We start from the raw sequence: 18,240 nt of genomic DNA on the forward strand, positions 1-18,240 counted from the left end.
TCCTCATGTTCAAATTCCTTCATGGTCTTGACCTTCCCCATCTCTATAACCCCAGCCAGCCCTACAACCCTCTCAGAACTCTTGTGTTCCTCTGGCTCAGGCCTCTTGTGCTGCCCCTGCTTCCTTCCTTCACTCTAATATTGCCAACCGTGCATGCAGCCATCTAGGTTCCATTCTCTGGAACTCCCTCCCTATATACCTCTGCCTCTCTATTGCTTTCTCTTCCTTTAAGACCCTCTTTAAAATACATCTCTTTTACCAAGCTTTTGATCACCCCTTCTATTAGTATCACATGCTATTTCCTGACAGAAGGGTAGACAAGTGACACAAACAGTTTCTATTTTGCTCTGTAGCTGCCTGCAACGTTCATGTATGTTTATGTGCAGCATAATTAATGCCCCAGTTGTTTGCTTTATTTTTGTAGCGATGGTGGTGAGATTGCATTTATTTTTGCTGTGATTAGGTTAGGGACATAAATAAGAACTGACCAGTTGAACTGTACGGACCGAGTTTGACCACTCCCCTGAACTCTACTGCGGGAACGTCGAGATTCTGCAGTTGACCTCAGTTACAGATGGGGTAAAATTGGCTTGGTACCTACTCCTGCAGCTGGATTTAATGATCCCATCGTGAGGGGAAACAGAATAGCCAGGCCCACTTAATGGTGGCAGAAGCCCCACTTCAGTCTCCTGGCGGTGACAAAACCTTCCGGAAGGAGCTGACGCAGGATTCTCAGCTGTCACCAACAGGATGTAATTTAGGCTCATTAATTAGCCAATTAACACCCATTATCTGGTGAGCCCACTGCAATTTAGTGGCAGCCCAGGGATTAAATGGAGGCCGCACGCTTTCCCACGCCCTCAAAAGGCCATCCAGCAAACCCAGCTGGGTCTGCAAGTGGCCTCCCAGGGAGAGGGGTTCCTAATAGTCAAGCACCTCCCCTCCCCTGCAACCCCCACCCCACTACCCCCATCCTGCCTTCACTCACCTTTGGTCTGGGACCCCAGAATGATTCTGGACCTCAGGTGAGTGCATTGCCACCAGGTATCACTGCTCCTACTGACACTGATGGCTGGCAGCTCTTGGGGAAGGCCCAACAGTTACTACTTAAGTGCCTGAAGAGCATTTGATTTCGTTGGTCCTCCTTCATTGAACTGATGGTGATTTCCCTCCAGTTCTCTGACCGGCCAATGAGACCCTTATTAGCCTAACAAAATACCAAGCCTGATTTCCACCTCGTGATCTCTGCAGTGTACAGTACGAGGTCGGCTGTAAGCCCTATTAGTTGAATAGGTTACTGTCTGATGTCCCTCACACTGTCTCCCTCCCACTCCCTCTGTGTGTCTCTTTGTTTGTCTCTCTTCCTTTCCCCCTCTGTCTCTCCTCTCTCTCTGTACCTCCTTTCTCCTCTGTGTCTCTCCCCTTGTCTCTCTTTCTCCCCCTCTGTCTCTCTCTCTCTCCCCATTCCTCTTTCTCAATCTCTCTTGCTCTCTCCCATGCTGTTGCTCTATCACTGTCGCTTTCTCTCACTCTGTCCCCCTCGTTCTTTCTCCCTCTTTCCCTCTGTCTTTTCCTTTCTGTCTCTGTCTCTCACCCTGTTATTCTCTCTCAAACGATTTCTCTCCCTCTGCCAAGGCTTATATGGAAATGATGGGCATTTTAGGTGAATTGCTGGAGGACAACCAATGTTTTTCAAAATTAGCCTATAAAAGAGTTGGTGCCTTTGAGAAAAGATCAAGAGAGAAGAGGAAAAGAAAGTTGTATGGCTTGGCTACTTGATTGCGTGCTTTGTGGCATGAGCAGCATTGGGTTAGATCACTGTTTCCCAGTGGTGCATATATACAGCAACAGCAGCCAGGACTCCATGCTTTAGCTTGCATATGGTTTTAACTAGCCAATTGCCTTGGGATCATAAGTGTCAATTGAACTATCTTTTCTAATCAGGGCGACATATTTGTTGAGCTTACAAAATGTATTTTGTTCCAGGCTTATTTCTGTTGTAGAAAGCTGACTGAATCACTGCCCTGTTGTATTTGCTGCTTTGTGTGGTAAAATACATTGGAAGTGTTTGGGTTAGCTGCACATCGGAGGGGTCAGCTCTCCATGGAGCATGCATAGTTTAAGTTATGTGTAGGCTGTTTCTATAAATACAGCACAGACACAAGAGCAGCCTTTCAAAGTTCTTTCTGCTGGTGCTTCGAAAGCTCTTCCTTACAGTTAATAGAAAAATTTGCGGATCTTCATGGCTGTCCATCCAGTGCCTGACAGTTCCGGCAGCGAGCTAAAGTCGTCACTATCTATAATTGATATCCTTCTATGGAATGGGGCTGCTGACTGCATTTCAAGGTCTTTTGCTAAAGGTTTTCAACAATCTTGACAACTTTTGCCCTCAGTGGTGCACCTCTTAAACTACTCTGTTGGAATGTCAAAACCATTGAACCACAGTGCAGAGGCCACATGTGTTTCACATTTAGTTAAATCACAAACATTGATGGAAGCACGAGAATTCCTCCTATGATTGCATGCCAGAACAGACTCATTTACATCAAGGCTGCGAGAGGAAAACTTTTGTTGCTTTATATTATTAAACGGTGGGCTGAATACTTCAAGGTTTTAATAAAAGTCATGTCAGTGTTTTAATTTATGTTGAAAAAATCCATATGAGCAGCTGGAGGGTTTTCTCCTTGCTCTGAGGCATTAATACCGACTCTGTGAAATAAAGCTCATCCAACCAGATATTTGCTCGAGTGAATGCATACTTTGTGGAGGTGGGGGGGTGGGGGGCGGGGGGCGCGGAAACTAAGAACGTTTAAATATGATTTTCAAGTGATAGGAAGCATAGATAGAATATGTAACTTTGTGTTAATCTTTCCTATAGTGTTTTTTGGTAATCACAATTTGTAATAATTCTCAGTATTATAATGCATAACCCAACAGAATAGATTTTTTATCAAACCTTATTTCACTTTTGCACCATGTATTTCCACCATTCACCATCACCATGCTGTTATATCCCTGTTGGAATGCTGTACGGAGTTGCTTGTAATGACAGAACTGGCTCATCTTGTCGAAATTCCTACAAAATCAGTTTTGGACAACCCCACTGAAGATTATTAGTGTGGTCTTCATTTAAAAAAAATACATATTATAAAAATTGCCCTTTGCTCAACCTCCTCCTTTCAGGTCTACATGTTTCCTTTCTTCCACTAAACCTCATTTCTTGTGCAAAGCCACGTGTTGTTTCAATTTATTTTTCCCTTTGATTGCCTCGCTGCCTATTATTATAATTCTCCTGGTCCCACCAAGTCTGTAATTTTATTTCCATTTTAACTGTCTTGGTTTTTTATTTGCTCTTTACTGGGTTTTATTAATGGCTTTCGGTCATGATTGACTTATTTGGTCGTAATTTGAATGATTTTATCAGCCAGTATAGTTAGTAAGCAGTAGGCTGCTTAGTTCAGTTGGCTAGACGGCTAGCGTGTGGATCAGATCAACAGCACGGGGTTCGATCCCCATTCCGGCTGAGGCAGACTTGGAGCCTGTCTCTGTGCTCTACCCATAGTAAAAAATGAAGGTAGTTTGCCACATTTTAGCAAATAATCACCAAGGACCTGGCTTTGTTCAGAGAACTGAAGGAGTTAGTATGTTCATTTCAGTCACCAAGGCTGTCAAAGTACACCCATAAATGAAATCTTTCATAAAAGGTGAAAAAATTTTCACGCGCCACCAGTGCCATTGTTTAATTATATTTTTTAAAAATAGGATTGGGGAGGGGATAGGAGGATGGGGCAGGGATTGGACAATGTTTTCCCCTGTTCTCTTGACTGCATCTCATGATGCTGAGATGCCAGTAGCCCTCTGCAGAGCCTAGGTGGTAAGTGCTTTCAGGCTATTCGACTGCGTAGGGCATTTCAAGCTTGACCCGTTGCTGTCTGACAGTCCCACATGCCCACTTTACACCAGTGTCACTAAGTTGATTTCTCCCTTCTCCACGTTTCCCTGGCTGATCCTAAATGATCCTCTCATGGTTAATTTATTTTCTTTCTTGCATCCCCATCCTTCACCTCGTTATTGGTGATCTTGACTTCAGCCGCCTAGGCTCCCATATTGTGAAAACCCTTGCCTCTCCAATTCCTTCCCCTCCTTTGAGATCCTCCTTAAAATTAATTTATTTTGACCAAGTTTTTGTAGTTTCTCCTAATATCCCCTCCTTAGGCTTGATGCCCATTGTTTTTAGGCTGCTCACTGTGCCATGTCTTGGGATGTTTTTTCCAAGTTGTTAAATAAATTTTTTTTCTTGCATCAGCCTACTATCATTCTTGCACTTCATGAACATTACAAAAGAGGAACTATATTGTTCCATTGCTTATTTCATTGCCTCATAAGAGGCTCCTTTTCTTTTTTTTAACAATTACTTGTCTGCCTAAACTCTTTGAAGCAGTAGATTCTTTTAATATTAGGAACAGGCCATTCAGCCCTTCAAATGTGCTCAACTATCCAGTTGTCTCTTAACGCACTTAGCAAAGAAAACTTACAATTTCAGTTTGAAAAATTTTAATTGTCCCAGCCTTTACTGCTTTTTCGGAAGGATTCTAAGTTTCCGCTACTCTTTGTATGAGAAGGATTTCCTTATCAGGCTCTAATTATAGGATTATGTTCCCTTGTTCTTGATTCTTCTGACAGAGGAAATAGTTTCTCTATATCTACTGTATCAAATAATTTTAACATTTTAAGCACCTCACTCTCCAGTCCCTGATGCTCAAGGGAGTACAAACCAAGTTTATGCAGCCTGTCCTCATGATCTAAGCCGCCCCAGTATCATTCTGACATCACAATTAATAACTTGTGAGCCCCACCAGCTTCTAATCTGTGTGTTTCGTGGAGCTGGTGGCAACACTGAAGTAGCCTACCAGATTATTTGAGGATGGGAGTACCCTTCTTTTTCCGTGTCTCGCTGCCCCCTAGTGGTAGCAAATCTGGCCAGTTTATTTCACTGGGGACTTGTAGTTGCGCAAGACAAATTTTTTCAGGGAGTGCCAACATTAGCAGGTCAAGGGGAATGGATAGGTTTTCACTGGGGAAAGGGCTTTCTAATTATCTGACAGTGCATGAGTTAGGGTGATGGAAAGCAACTCAGCTGATCGACCAGTCAGTAATACAGAATCTCAGTTGTATTCACATAGTGGATATACGAGCCAACTGGAGAAGGAGAATTGTCTCCTTGCTGGGTGCAATTCCAAAGGGACTGACTCCTTGTTGGAAACGGCTATGCAACTGCAAGTCGCCCTTGGGCTTTTGGGGATTATACCTGAACATTTAGCATCAGCAGGCTGGTCAAGCAATGGGGAAAACCTAGTCTTTGTCGATGTACACAATTCTATCTGGATTGGTTGCAAAGCAATCAGTAGTGGAAGCTGAAGCTGATGTTCTGTACTGAGGCCAGCTATAGTGTGTTCATTGCTACCTGAACAGAGATCACTCACAGGACATAGACTGGGGATTGAAGCAGGGAGTTTCCTGTTCTGTATGAGAAGTATTTTTTTTGTTGATAACTTAAAATAGAATTTCAAGTACTGATTCATATTTATTCACTCGAGGCATTTAGTTTGTTGGCACGTCTGACTGAGATGATAGATTATAAATTCCATTTAGATGAGCAGTAAATTTGTCTATGTTTCATAAGAGGCAGTGGTGACTTGAGGGTCGGTCAATGTTGTTTTCTGTTTGGTTATAGGCTTACATTTTAGTCTAGATGGTGATATTGCTCTCTTGAAAGAATATTTACAAAAACAATGCATCTACACATGCAAGTTCCATGTCCCAAAGACTACTGAGATCCTATATCCGGCGAAATAAGATAAAAGTTGTCACTCGAAAATGAAAGAATGCTCTCACCCATTCTCTCTCCTTGTGTTTAGGCGAGATAAACTGCAGTAGAGTCTGAGTGCTGTTCCATTTTGCTCCTGGCAGGGACTTTAATTGGTATAATGCAGATTTTTTTTTTGATCAGCAAGGATTATTCTGCTTATCTTTCCTTAGTATCATAGCTTGTGATGAAAAAAGCCTTTGGTGAAATGCAGATGCCAAGTTTCCAAGTAAAGCACTTTAGCGATTGACATCTGAAAGAAATGTCTGATTTATTAGTCTTTAATTGATAACATTGAGAGGTAAGTAGTAATCCAGGTCTGACTGATTTGTGAAATTGCTTAATATGAAGTCTCTTTGTGATTATAATATACAAACTCGGGCTGTTGGAGTAGACCCAGTGCATCTTCTGAAATACTTGGGCATTTTAAACTGCTAAATCTATCTTGTGCTTTTACAGTAGTTGGCAGATAAACTGGTAGGGTAAAGATTAATAACCAGCTGCACTGCTATCCGTGCCTGCTTGTCGATTTTCTGGGAAAGGGCTGTCTATTCAGCATGAAAATTATTGATTAAATAAAACTTGTTATTAGGGTTGGGTATGATCCATAATCAAAAACAATGGTGGACATCGTTCTTCCCAAGCCACACTCATGCATCACAACCTTCCACAATATTTCATGTCACCTGTTCTAGTCACTTTGTCCTCCGGTACCAGACAGAAATGTGTCACCCTGATTCTTTCTGTATAGGTATTGCTGTCTCAAAGGATACGGACAAAGCATGCTGATGTGCCAGTCCATTGTATGTTGTGTGCCACAGCTGCACCCAAGCCTTCCTAACTGTACCAAGGAAGATGTAATTGTGTCACTTATGGTCACTATTCACTGCTTCAGTAAGGCAGCCTGCAATGTGTTCTACATATTCAGAACGATTTTGGAAAAACTATTTCCTCAAAATTTCATCATTTGAAGATGGAGTGATTGCTTAGTTTGCACATCTGAAGAGCAATAATGAATACACTACAAATGTTGTCGAGGCAGATTCTCTTCTAATTCCACAGTTTTTACTTTTCAATGAGGCTCCTCTTTGAAGTTTTTGTTTGAGTGTGTGTTTTTGTGTTGCTTGATTTTTTTGAGTATTAAAGCTTGTTTCCATCACAAATGCAGAAGTGACTTTATATCCCGTTTTAATAACTTATTAAGGTTTTCTGCACTTCAGTCATCTAGGAATCCTTTTGTACAAATGTTTTGTAACCCGGACAAGAACATTAACTGAGCAGCAGAAAATTGAAGACAAATCTTGTTGATTTTTCATTATTTCATATGTTTTAAAAATCTGTTTATCTCTGTAGTTTTATTTGATTTAAAATCATTGTCAGCTCTGCTTTGTTTGTATCGCACTTGGTAATGAATCCGCATAATGACTAGAGTTCGGGAAGAGCTAAAGCGATTTAAGCAAGGACAGAATGGATCAGCAAATTATTAGTAACTACAAATTGGACTGATGAGATTAAGTGCCTTCTTTCTGCAAAGATCCTGTGCAAACTCAACACTGTCCACATCTCACCTGCCAGCTGGGGATTCAGTCAAGCCCCTATTGCTGTCTTTTGGGAAGGCATGCCAAAGTAAGTGCCAGTCGGACACTTAACTGGGCAGTGGTGAACCTTCCCCAGGATAAAGGACCTTAGGGGTAGAAACCCTGTCTCCTGACAGCCGCTGGCCAATCAGAGGCTGGCAGCTGTGAATTTCTCAGTAGCACCAATGGGAGCGGTGGCTGTTGCTGGCATTGTATCCACTTAAGGCCCAGGATCACCAAGCAATCCATGCCAGTGGTGAGTGAGGGTGGGGTAAGGGTCACTGGGGGCAGGGGTGGTTGGCAGCAAGGGCAGGGGGGTGGCTCTCAGCAGACACCCCCTTCTCGTTGCTGAGTCCCTCAATCAGGCACTGAGTGCCTTTGCTTCTCGGGTTTCCAGCGTGGTGAGTCTCCTGCTCTCTGAAGTGTTTAAATGGGCATTAATTGCCCAAGTAAGGGCTTCAATCAGCAGGGCATGAAGCCGACACAAAGATTCCCACCCCAGACTTAATCGGAGCAGAAATGGGAAGCCAATGGGGTCCTCAACTGCCACTCTCCCACCTGATTAAATGCCGCGCCTCCCACTCCCCCCGCCCCCCTCCCCCCACCCCCAAACCACCACCACCACCAAGCTCACCTCGGGAAGACAATAAATTGCATCCCAGAAGTGGGCTTCTAACTCAAATCTACCCATGATTAATGAACTAAGTGGCATAAAATTGTCAATCTTATTCGGTGGGAAAATATATAGCATTGGTATACTCTTCAGATGTTACCACACATGACCAGAACAAAGCAGAAGGTGTTTTGTACTGTGGTTAACCTCTGCTATGTCTGAGGTGGCAATGATTGATGTTGGGTCTTATGTGTTGAAATGTGTTCCATACCCTAAACTGACATCCTTCAGAAATACATTAAATATAGTGTCACGGACGCTTTAAAAAGTGTTTCCCCAAAGTCACCCACGAACTATGTGTGTGTGTGTAGAAGAGGTTAGTTTATTTCACTGTATTGCTCTGGAAGTTACTTACGAAAAGATAAAGAGCAGAATTTTCTGGGTGACGTGTGGGGGTTGGGCCCTGCACGTCAGCGTGTAAAATGATGCACGGTGACGTCAGGCGAGTGTCCCGTCATCACCGAGCACCATCACGATATTTCGTTGGGCAGGCGCGCGATGAAGTGCAACGTGTGCCCGCCATTAATTAACGGGCTAGTTAAGGCCCTTAACTCGGCAATCAACGCCGATTTTCAGGCGCCCGTGCGATCTTCTGCTCGGCACACGGGCGCAACGGGCAGGCGGCTAAGAGACTTAACAAAACTCATCCACGGGCAGGGTAAGAGGGCTCAGTGGAGTTGTCAATCTGGTCTGTGAAGTATTTATTGCAGAAAGTGTTTTAAACTTGCCTGTGTGATCTGTAGCAGTTCAGAACGAATTCCAGCAGCTTTCTGTGTACTTTGAAGCTTCAGGCCAGCACTCTGCAGTCAGGAATCTTTATCGGGCCTGCAGCTTTCCGGAGGCCTCCCTTTAGCCTGGGTGTGGGTTCTGACATCTCCATTGGAGGCAGCTCCTCTGAGGAGGAAGGGAGGGCTAGAATAAGGAGGAGGCCAGGAGTGCACAATCAGCCTCCAGGAGAGCCACCTTTGGGAGTACAGGCATAAGCACAAGGGGCGCAGGGTCAAGAGGTAGTCTAAGGTGAAAGGGGCCGCAGAGGACCCCACTATCCTGCTGCCAGGGTACACAGGCGGCGAAGCAGTTATCTCAATATGACTGAGGTGCAGTGCCGAAGGAGGCTCCGACAGTCAACTATATCTGTCAGATAAAAACAAAAAGCTAAAAGCTACTGCGGATGCTGGAAATCCAAAACAAAAACAGAATTACCTGGAAAAACTCAGCAGGTCTGGCAGCATCAGTGGAGAAGAAATCAGTTAAGGTTTATATTTATATATAGGATTTATATATAGGATTTATAGGATGTTAAGTTTATATTTCACCTTTCTCCTAACTATACTCAGTTCTGCCGAAGGGTCATGAAGACTCGAAACGTTAACTGATTTCTTCTCCACCGATGCTGCCAGACCTGCTGAGTTTTTCCAGGTAATTCTGTTTTTATATCTGTCAGATGATTGGCCCTGAGTTCTCTCCTAACTGTGTGGGTGGACACCCCATGCCAGCGGCTCTGAAGGTCACAGTTGCCCTCAACTTCTACGCCTCTGGCTCCTTCCAGGACTCGGTGGGTGATCTTTGCGGTGTCTCCCAATCAGCTGTCCACACTTGTGTCAAGCAGGTTACAGACGCTCTGTTCAGGCGTGCATTGACCTTCATCCACTTCTGCTGGGACCAGGCAAGTCAGACACAGCGAGCCAGAGGCTTCGCGGCCATTGCTGGCTTCCTCCGTGTCCAGGGTGCAATAGACTGTACACATGTGGCCATCAAGCGCCAGCAGGTGAGCCCGGTGCCTTCATCAACAGGAAGGGCTTCCACTCCATGAACGTGCAGATAGTATGTGATCACAGGATGCTGATTCTGCAAGTCTGTGCAAGGTAGCCAGGCAGCTCCCACGACTCTTACATCCTCAGACACTCCCAGATGCCGGGGCTCTTCAGTGCTCCAGCCCCGCTGGATGGATGGCTGCTGGGTGACAAGGGATATCCCCTCAGAAGGTGGCTCATGACGTCTCTCTGCCATCCAAGAACAGAAGCTGAGCAGCGGTACAATAGGAGCCACACCTCCACAAGGGCTGTGGTGGAGAGAGCCATCGGTCTTCTCAAGATGCGCTTCCGATGCCTGGACCGCTCAGGCGGCGCACTCCAGTACCCCCCAGATCGTGTCTCGGTGATAGGGGTAGCATGCTCCGCTCTCCACAATCTGGCGCTGGAAAGAGGGGGATGCAGTGGACGATGAAGACCTTGATGCAGTGGATGCGGCTGCACACGATGAGTCCAGCACTGATTCGGAGGATGAGGAAGCACAGGGGAACGATGAAGGGCTGAACGCTGACCCGGCACTATACCAAGGAGGCAGGGACACCCTGGAGACTTTAATCCAATGAACTTTCAGCTAGCTCCACACAAGTGGATCTGCAGGACCAGCGTTGCCTGGCACTTCCATACACGGCACTTAAGTGCTACATCTGCCACTTCATCGGCTGCAACTAAGAGCTTTGGACATAAACCTCAATGTCCACTCAAATGCTCATGACATGTCTGTGAAACATACAAATGCAGCACAAAGGAGCCACCTTCAGCCATGGTAACACATGTGGATTTTATTTTCATCCAATATATGGTGCAACAAAATTAATTCCTAACGTTGTTACAACTTTAAAAAATATAAATTCCCTAATCTCGGGCCAACACAAAAGCACCAGTGAGAAACCCGTGGTGTGCCTAAGGTGCCTTCTGTTTACTTTTCCGGGTGCTACATCTTGGTGCCGCTCCATCGCTCGGAGTGGCTTCTGAGACAGCCTGCTGACTCTGCTGTCCTGTTGCCTCGATGACCTTGGCGGACGTCCTCTGGCCCGTGGAGCCTGTGCTGGCCCCGCCTGGGAGGGAGTGGCCAGTTCCACAGCTGGCATCTCCCCAGTCGCCGCACACTCATCAGATGCCACGGTCACTGGCAGAGGGGCGGAGGAGCTGCTGCCATCATCTGGAGCCCCCTGAGAGGAGCCCACAGAGACAACAGGCAACTGCTGCGCCAATGTGAGGTCACTTCGGACCTCCCTGCTCACCGTAGGTGGATGGGCAGTGGCGCTGTGAGGGCCTGCAGGTCCGAGCTTATCCCCAGGAGAAGCTGATTGTTCTACTGGAAGCCCCTCTCCATGAGTCACCAATCTCTCCATGGAGGAAGCCTGATGCTCTGACATGAGGTTCGTGGCATCACTGACGCTCCACGTGGATTCCTCCACCAAGGACACCAAGCGAAGCATCGTCTCATGCAACACTCCCAGATGCTCCCGCGCACCCGGCCACTTTTCCTGCAGCTGCTGTGTGGCGGACGACTCCAGAGGCACATCATCATGGCCTTTCTCAGCATGTGCCTGGTCCCCTGCAGTCCTCCAACTGCTGGCGCCATCGGCACTCTCTGTCTATGCCAGCTCCTCCAGCGATTGTGAAGTGCCCTCACCACTGTGCCCTGGGACACTAGCCAATGTTATAATTCTCACTGATGTGCTAGTATCTGCGCTGGTGCCTGCCTCGCTGAAATGGTGTGACGCAGGTGACAGTTCAGGCCCCTCAGGTGTGAGAGGGGGCATCCGCACTTCCTCATGGCGGCCATGCCCTGATGATACTGAAATGAACAACAAGGACAGTTGATCAGTTAGCGTGCACAGAGTGACACAATTCATCCCTTTCCCCCTGGCTCATACTGCGCTCAACCTTCCAGAACCTAAGGAGACGAACATTGATGGGGTGGCAAATAGTCAGGAGGAGACCCAAACATTACAGGCAGATACAGACGGGCTGGTCAGATGGCCTAAGGAATGCCACATGGAATGTTATGTGGATAAGTGTGAGGTGATGCACTTGGGCAGGACAAACAAGGTACGGAATTACACGAGGAATGGTAGGAACATGGAAAGTAAGGACGATTGGAGGGACCTTGCTGGGCATGTCGACAGGCCCGTTAAGGCAGCGGGACAGGAACATGAGGCATTTAGCAAGGTAAAAGCCACACTTGCCTTTGTTAGCCCAGGAATAGGATGTAGGAACAGGGAGGTCATGTTGCAAGTGCAGAAAACGTTGTCGAGGCCACAGCTACACTTCTGCGTGCAGTTGTGAAATGCGCTTCACGGGAGGGATGTGATTAGAGTGGAGAGAGTGCAGAGGTCGCTGACCAAGATGCATGCTGGGCTGGAGAGTTGGAGTTATGAGGAAACATAGCATAGACCGAGGATATTTGCCGTGGAGCACAGGAGATTGACGGGTGACATTTTTGAGCTTCATACCATTATGAGGGGCATAGATAGGGTGGACAGAAAGCAACTTTTACCCTTGGCGAAGGGATGACTAACTTGGTGCCATTTATTTAAGGTAAGGGGCATGAAGTTGACAAGTGAGGTAATGAGGAACTTTTGCACACAGTAATGTGGGACGCACTGGCCGAAAGGGTGGTGGACGCAGAAACCCTCCTAACATGTAATAAGTATTTGGATGTGAAGTTGCGATGCCATGGCATACAAGGCCATGGGGATAGTGGTCGGAAATGGGATAAGGTGACTTTGGAAGGTGCTAGAGATGCGCATCTTCGAAGGGTCTGACTCTATCAGTCTGTGAATGAGCAGTGTTGCTGCATTAACAATTGTAACAATCATCAGTGCTTTGGATGGTGGGAAGACAGAGCAGATGGGACTGTGGTCCACAAATACCTGGCCGCTCCACCCCAGCCTCACCGACACCTGTCGACCTGGGCGCATGGTGGGTTTCTAGCTCCAGGGCCTGCTGTTCGAAATGGCTCAAGATGACGAGCTGGGCCTGGCACCTCCAGTGTGCGAACGTTCCTGCGCATTTTGCATTTTTCTCTTGCAGAACAGAGAAGACCATTCATTGGGGATAATCGCTCATGTACTCAGCACCGGCACGCTGCACCCCAACCACAGTGGCCCATCTGAGGCCTCCAGTGCCTCCTCCCCACGCTACTGCTAATCAGTCACCAAAATATAGTACGACTTCTCGCACCCCCCCCCACCCCCCCCACAATGGGCACCTTGGACACATTCTGCATCCATCACTTTCAGAAACACATGGTCTTAGCTCCCATGGCAAGGAGGCGCAACTAAGTCTGGCGCCGAGGGCACCAGATGGCTCTTGACCATGAGGCTCCCCTTCCACAATCTCATCACCGTGACATGCGTTGGAGCTCTGAGTATGTGCCTAGCTACATCTCCTGCAAGTTGCCTCCAGTCTAGTCATGTGCGACTAAGACCAACACATGGTGCGGGGAGAACCCATCTTCTCATTAAGCACTAAGACTGATGTAAGCATGGTCACTATCTGCTTGCCCACCCAGCATACGACAAATGCCCAACATGAGTCAATGCAGTCACGACAGTAAGACTTGGAGGGGGGGGGCCTCAAAGGCTACGGCTACCTGCTGGGTTAAGTGCCCAACACCAACATGGTATTCACCCTTCCAGAGTGCAACAATCGTTGAACCGCTTATGACATTGGATCCAGGTGCACCGCACCACGTCCCAGGAGCTCCACCTCCGCCACCTCCCCCAGGCACGCTTTGTCATGTGGGGGGTCCTCCTCCTCCCATCCTGGGGAAATAGCACCCTCCGCCGTGCTGCCACCTCCTGCTCATGGGCAGCAAGGCAGACATTGGAAAAACAAGGGCCACATTGCCCCCCCGCTGGCCTACCCTGCAGCCTGCTCTGCTCCTCTGGCCTTCCCTCTACATTGGCCTGCTGTGCAGACCCCCTGTGGTGCCACCTGTAGCTGGCCATTGTGAACAGCTTAAAGGAGGGTGCCAGGCCTTTTTTTCTACAAACTGCTGGGTCGCCATTGGACCCGCCATTTGTGCACGCCTGCCACAAATTTAAGACTCCTGCTTTCCACGGGAGTGGGAAATGCGCTGGGTGGGCCTTAATTGGCCCACCTGCACAAAATGGCAGCGCGGCCCACGTCAGCTTCAGCTCTGCCCACCTGCCTAACGGAAAATTTAGGCCAAAGTTACTAACACATACATACACAAAGATTAGTTATAAATGAAGGTAAAACAATTCTTACAAAAATTGAATCAGTTTAATCCATATTCGGTGCAGGCCTGATATTTCTGAAGTTGAGATGTTAAGTTGTCTGAAGTGAAGATTTTGAAGTTGTAGGATTGTCTTTGCAGCTGTGATGGTTTTAATTATTGAATTGCCAGAGGTTGCTTTAACAGGTGAGCTTAGTAGGTGAAACCAGGTTTACAGGGAGAAGGCTCCTTACTTCTGTTCTGGAGGTGTGGCACTTTTAGCTGCCTAGTTACTTTACAACAGACCAGTAGCTGCCTTTCTCTGTCTCTCCCTGGGTTGAAGCTTCTTCAAGATGGTTCTCTATGGATCTCTCGGCTTCCTGCCCTTTTCAGTGCTTTTTGCAGGTAAGCTAAGATGTCCGCTGTTATCATGTGACCTGTACAAACTGCCAAGTCATCTCCAAAATAAGGCAACAACACTTCAAACAGCCCGTCTCCCATGTCCGTTTCTTAGCCTTTGTTCTAGCCTAGGCAGCATTTACATTCTTACAATGAGGCATCAACAAAATTTTGTTATCCCCTGGACAAGACCACAGTGAACCCTAATTAAATTAAGGATTGTCTTATGTCCTCTTGGAAGAGGAGACCTAGTAACCGTTTTGAAACAGTCTTTTGTCTCAATCCAAGGATCTACAAAATGTGACATTTGGAACAGTTTTTCTAAAAATTTGTAATATCATAATTGACAGTAGTTTGAAAAGGAAAAATAATTATAAAGTTGCTTTGAACAAGGGGGCATCCAATCCTGTAATACCCATTTCTAAATGGACTGTATATTGCAACTGTTGATGAATACTACATTCTGAGTTACTTCAAGTTCGCAACCTGAATGTCTCTTGTTCCAGATGATATTGTCTAATTTTACACCAACACCACACTCACTGTGTAAAGAGTCAAAGGTTTATAACCAGCCTACTTCCCTCTGTATCTACCTCAGAGGGAAAATACTCCCCAAATTCCCTTAAAACTATGCTCTCAAAATCCCAATCATCTAGCCTTTGTTGTCTGCCGCACCCTCACCTCCACCTTCAACATCCTTGTCTAATTAAACCCTTACCATCTCATTCTTACCATTTCCCTGGTACAGCCCTCATCTCTGCTCCCTTAAGGCCAAAGGATGTAGTCTTGAATGTTCATGGCAGACAACTGGCTTATCCATTCATTGCTAAATTTGGCCAAATAAACCCTTACTGGGCCATGCTCTCATTTTCAAAAGCTGCTTACTATTCTAGGATCATCCTGGAATGCAAAGGTAAACTTGGCATCTTTTCTCTACTGCAAGCTACTTAAACTCTTCACTCCTGTCTCTAACACCTTCACATCCAACAATAAGTGTGAAAAGCTTATGGATTTCTTTGTCACTAAGATTGAGATAATTTGATCAGCTGCCTCTGCTTCCTTCCCTTCCCCTTGCCCACTGGGCTGAACTTCCTTTAAGGTTCCCCGATGCCATAGCCCTGAACTCGTATCTTTCTCTATTTTTTCCCCCTCATACTTTCTCGGAGCTCATTTCGTCCATGATACCCAACCCCTGCTCTCAACCCTCTTCCTATTAAACTACTGACCACCCGTCTTCGCCTTCTGCTTTTGATGTTTGTTAATTGCTAATGGCTCTCCCTCTCACCTTCAAATCTATCCATATCTTAATTCACAACAAGTCTCATTTCCCTATCACCCCTGTGCTCGCTGATCTACATTGGCTTCAGGTCAAGCAGCTTTTGATTTTAAATTTCTCCAAGGCCTTGCCCATCCCTATCTCTGTAATCTCCTCCAGTCCCGCAACTCTCTGAGATATGTGCGTCCTTTTAATTCTGGACTCTTATATATGCAATGTCAATTTTTAAAAATTCTTTCATGGGATATGGGAGTCTCTGACAAGGCCAACATTTGTTGCCCATCCCAAATAGCCCTTGAACTGAGTGACTTGCTAGGCTATTTCAGAGCACAGTTACGAGTTAACCATATTGCTGTGGGTCTTGAGTCACATGTAGGCCAGACCAGCTAAGGATGGCAGATTTCCTCCCCTAAAGGACATCAGTGAATCAGATGGTTTTTTTCATGATAATCAATGATAGTTTCATGGTCACCATTACTGCAACTAGCTTTTAATTCCATATTTATTCACTGAATTTAAATTCCACCAGCTGCCATGGTGGGATTTGAACCTGTGTCTCCAGACTGTTAACCTGGGCCTCTGGATTACTCATATAAAATTAAAACAGAAAGTTTCGGAAAAATTCAGCAGGTCTGACAGCATCTGTGGAGAGAGAAACAGAGTTAACATTTCGAGTTCGTATGACCCTTCTTCAGAGCTGGAGCTCTGTTTCTTCAGTGCCTTCAGTTGCTTATGCTCCAGCTCTAGAATTTCCTCCCTACATCTCTCTGCCTCTCCACCTCACTTTCTTCCTTAAGACACTCCTTAAAACCTACCCCTTTGACCAAGCTTTTGGTCATCTGACCTAATATCTGCTTTTGTGGCTCCGTGTCATACTTGGTTTTATAATGCTTCTGTGAAACACTCTGGTACATTTTAATATGTTAAAGGTGCTATATAAATACATGTTTTTATAGTTGTTGTCATCACCTCACTCTTCTAAAAGCTAACCTTTGACCCCTCCATTCTTGCAAACTACTACCTCATCTCCAACCTCCCTTTCCTATCCAGAGTACACGAGTGCATTGTCGCCTTGTTCTCATCTTTCCCGGAAATCCATGTTTGAATCCGTCCCATCAGGTTTCCTCCCCTGCCGTGTCTGAAGTGGCTCTTAACAAAATCACAAGTTACATCCTGTGTGACTGTGAAAAAAGCAAATGATCCTTCCCCACCTTTCTTGACCTGTCTGCAGCCTTTGGCACAGTTGATCACACCATGCTCCTCCAACACCTCTTCACCATTACCTAGCTGGTTGAGACCCTTGTGCTCACTGAGTTACACTGGCTCCTGGTTAAGCAATGCCTCAATTTTAAAATTCTCGCCCTTGTTTGAAGAGGAAAGGGAGGTAGAAGTTGGGGTGGTTGTTTGCATGGATGGTGGGGTCAAGGGTGGTTTTTTTTGAAAGGGGACAATGACAGCAGATTTGAAGAAGAGAGGGGACAGTACCTGAAAAGAGAGACAATATAGGCTCATGTGGAGACCAGGAAGTTGGGTGGTTAGCAGTTTAGTGAGAATAGGGTCAAGGGAGAAAAAGTTGGGTCTCAAGGACAAGATGAGCTTAGAGGGGGCATGAGGGGAGATAGGAAAGAAGCTAGAGAATAGTGTAAGTTCACATTTTGGGGAGGGGAGCTTTAGGTGATGTTTGGCCTAGTGGGCTGGGGAAGGGAGAGAAGCAACAAAGACAGCTGAAGCAATGGTCTCAGTTATAGAGACAAAGAAATTCATAAGCTCCTCACTTACTGTAGAGAGCAACGATAGAGGAGACAGGAAAAGAGGTATAAGAAGGCGATGTGTAGTAGAGAAAAGAGATAATCCTGGATTGCTGAGGAATTTTCACAGAAAAAAGCAGCACTTGTTCATTCTTTGTGATCCAGCAAATCTGGCGGTGAATGGTTAAAGCAGTTATCTTCCATATCCTTTCATGTCTGTGCCCCTCAGATTCAAGGGAGCAGAAATGGCGGCCATACCTGGAGAATGACCATAGTATATGAAAATATAATGACCATATATGAAAGAGAGAGTAATGGTTTTAGTGGGAACTGTGGCATCAAAGGTAGAGCTAAGGGTGATTTCTAGCAGATCAGTAGCTGCAGAAATCTCATGAGCTGGGATTTTGAAAGTGTACTTGTAAGTTAATTGGGTGATTGCTTTTTCCAAGAATGGATGTAGAAGGAGTAGGATTGGGGCCAGGAAAGGAGATGTGAGTGGAGAATAATAGAAGAAAATGAACAGTGATGGCCTGATCTGTGATTGGTACAATGGGAGTTGGGTAGCCACCAGGGATGAATAAATATTGTGTCCCTACTGCAGCTGTGATCAGCTCACACAGTAAGCAGTGAATCAAATCCAGGACATTTTTCAAAAGCTTTTATTTTACTTTCCCTCATTGAGTGGACTTTTCTAAAGCATC

The 18,240-nt window shown here is 45.9% G+C and overlaps 1 protein-coding gene across 1 annotated transcript in view; it reads left to right on the top strand.

The window, feature by feature from the left end:
• LOC144679590 (transcriptional activator GLI3-like) overlaps window positions 1-18,240 on the top strand; it is a 410,012-nt gene that overhangs the window by 338,015 nt on the left and 53,757 nt on the right. The window lies entirely within an intron of this gene.

The sequence above is a fragment of the Cetorhinus maximus genome, chromosome 4 (genome assembly GCF_964194155.1).
Source record: "Cetorhinus maximus chromosome 4, sCetMax3.hap1.1, whole genome shotgun sequence".
In the NCBI taxonomy this organism is placed as follows: Eukaryota; Metazoa; Chordata; class Chondrichthyes; order Lamniformes; family Cetorhinidae; genus Cetorhinus; species Cetorhinus maximus.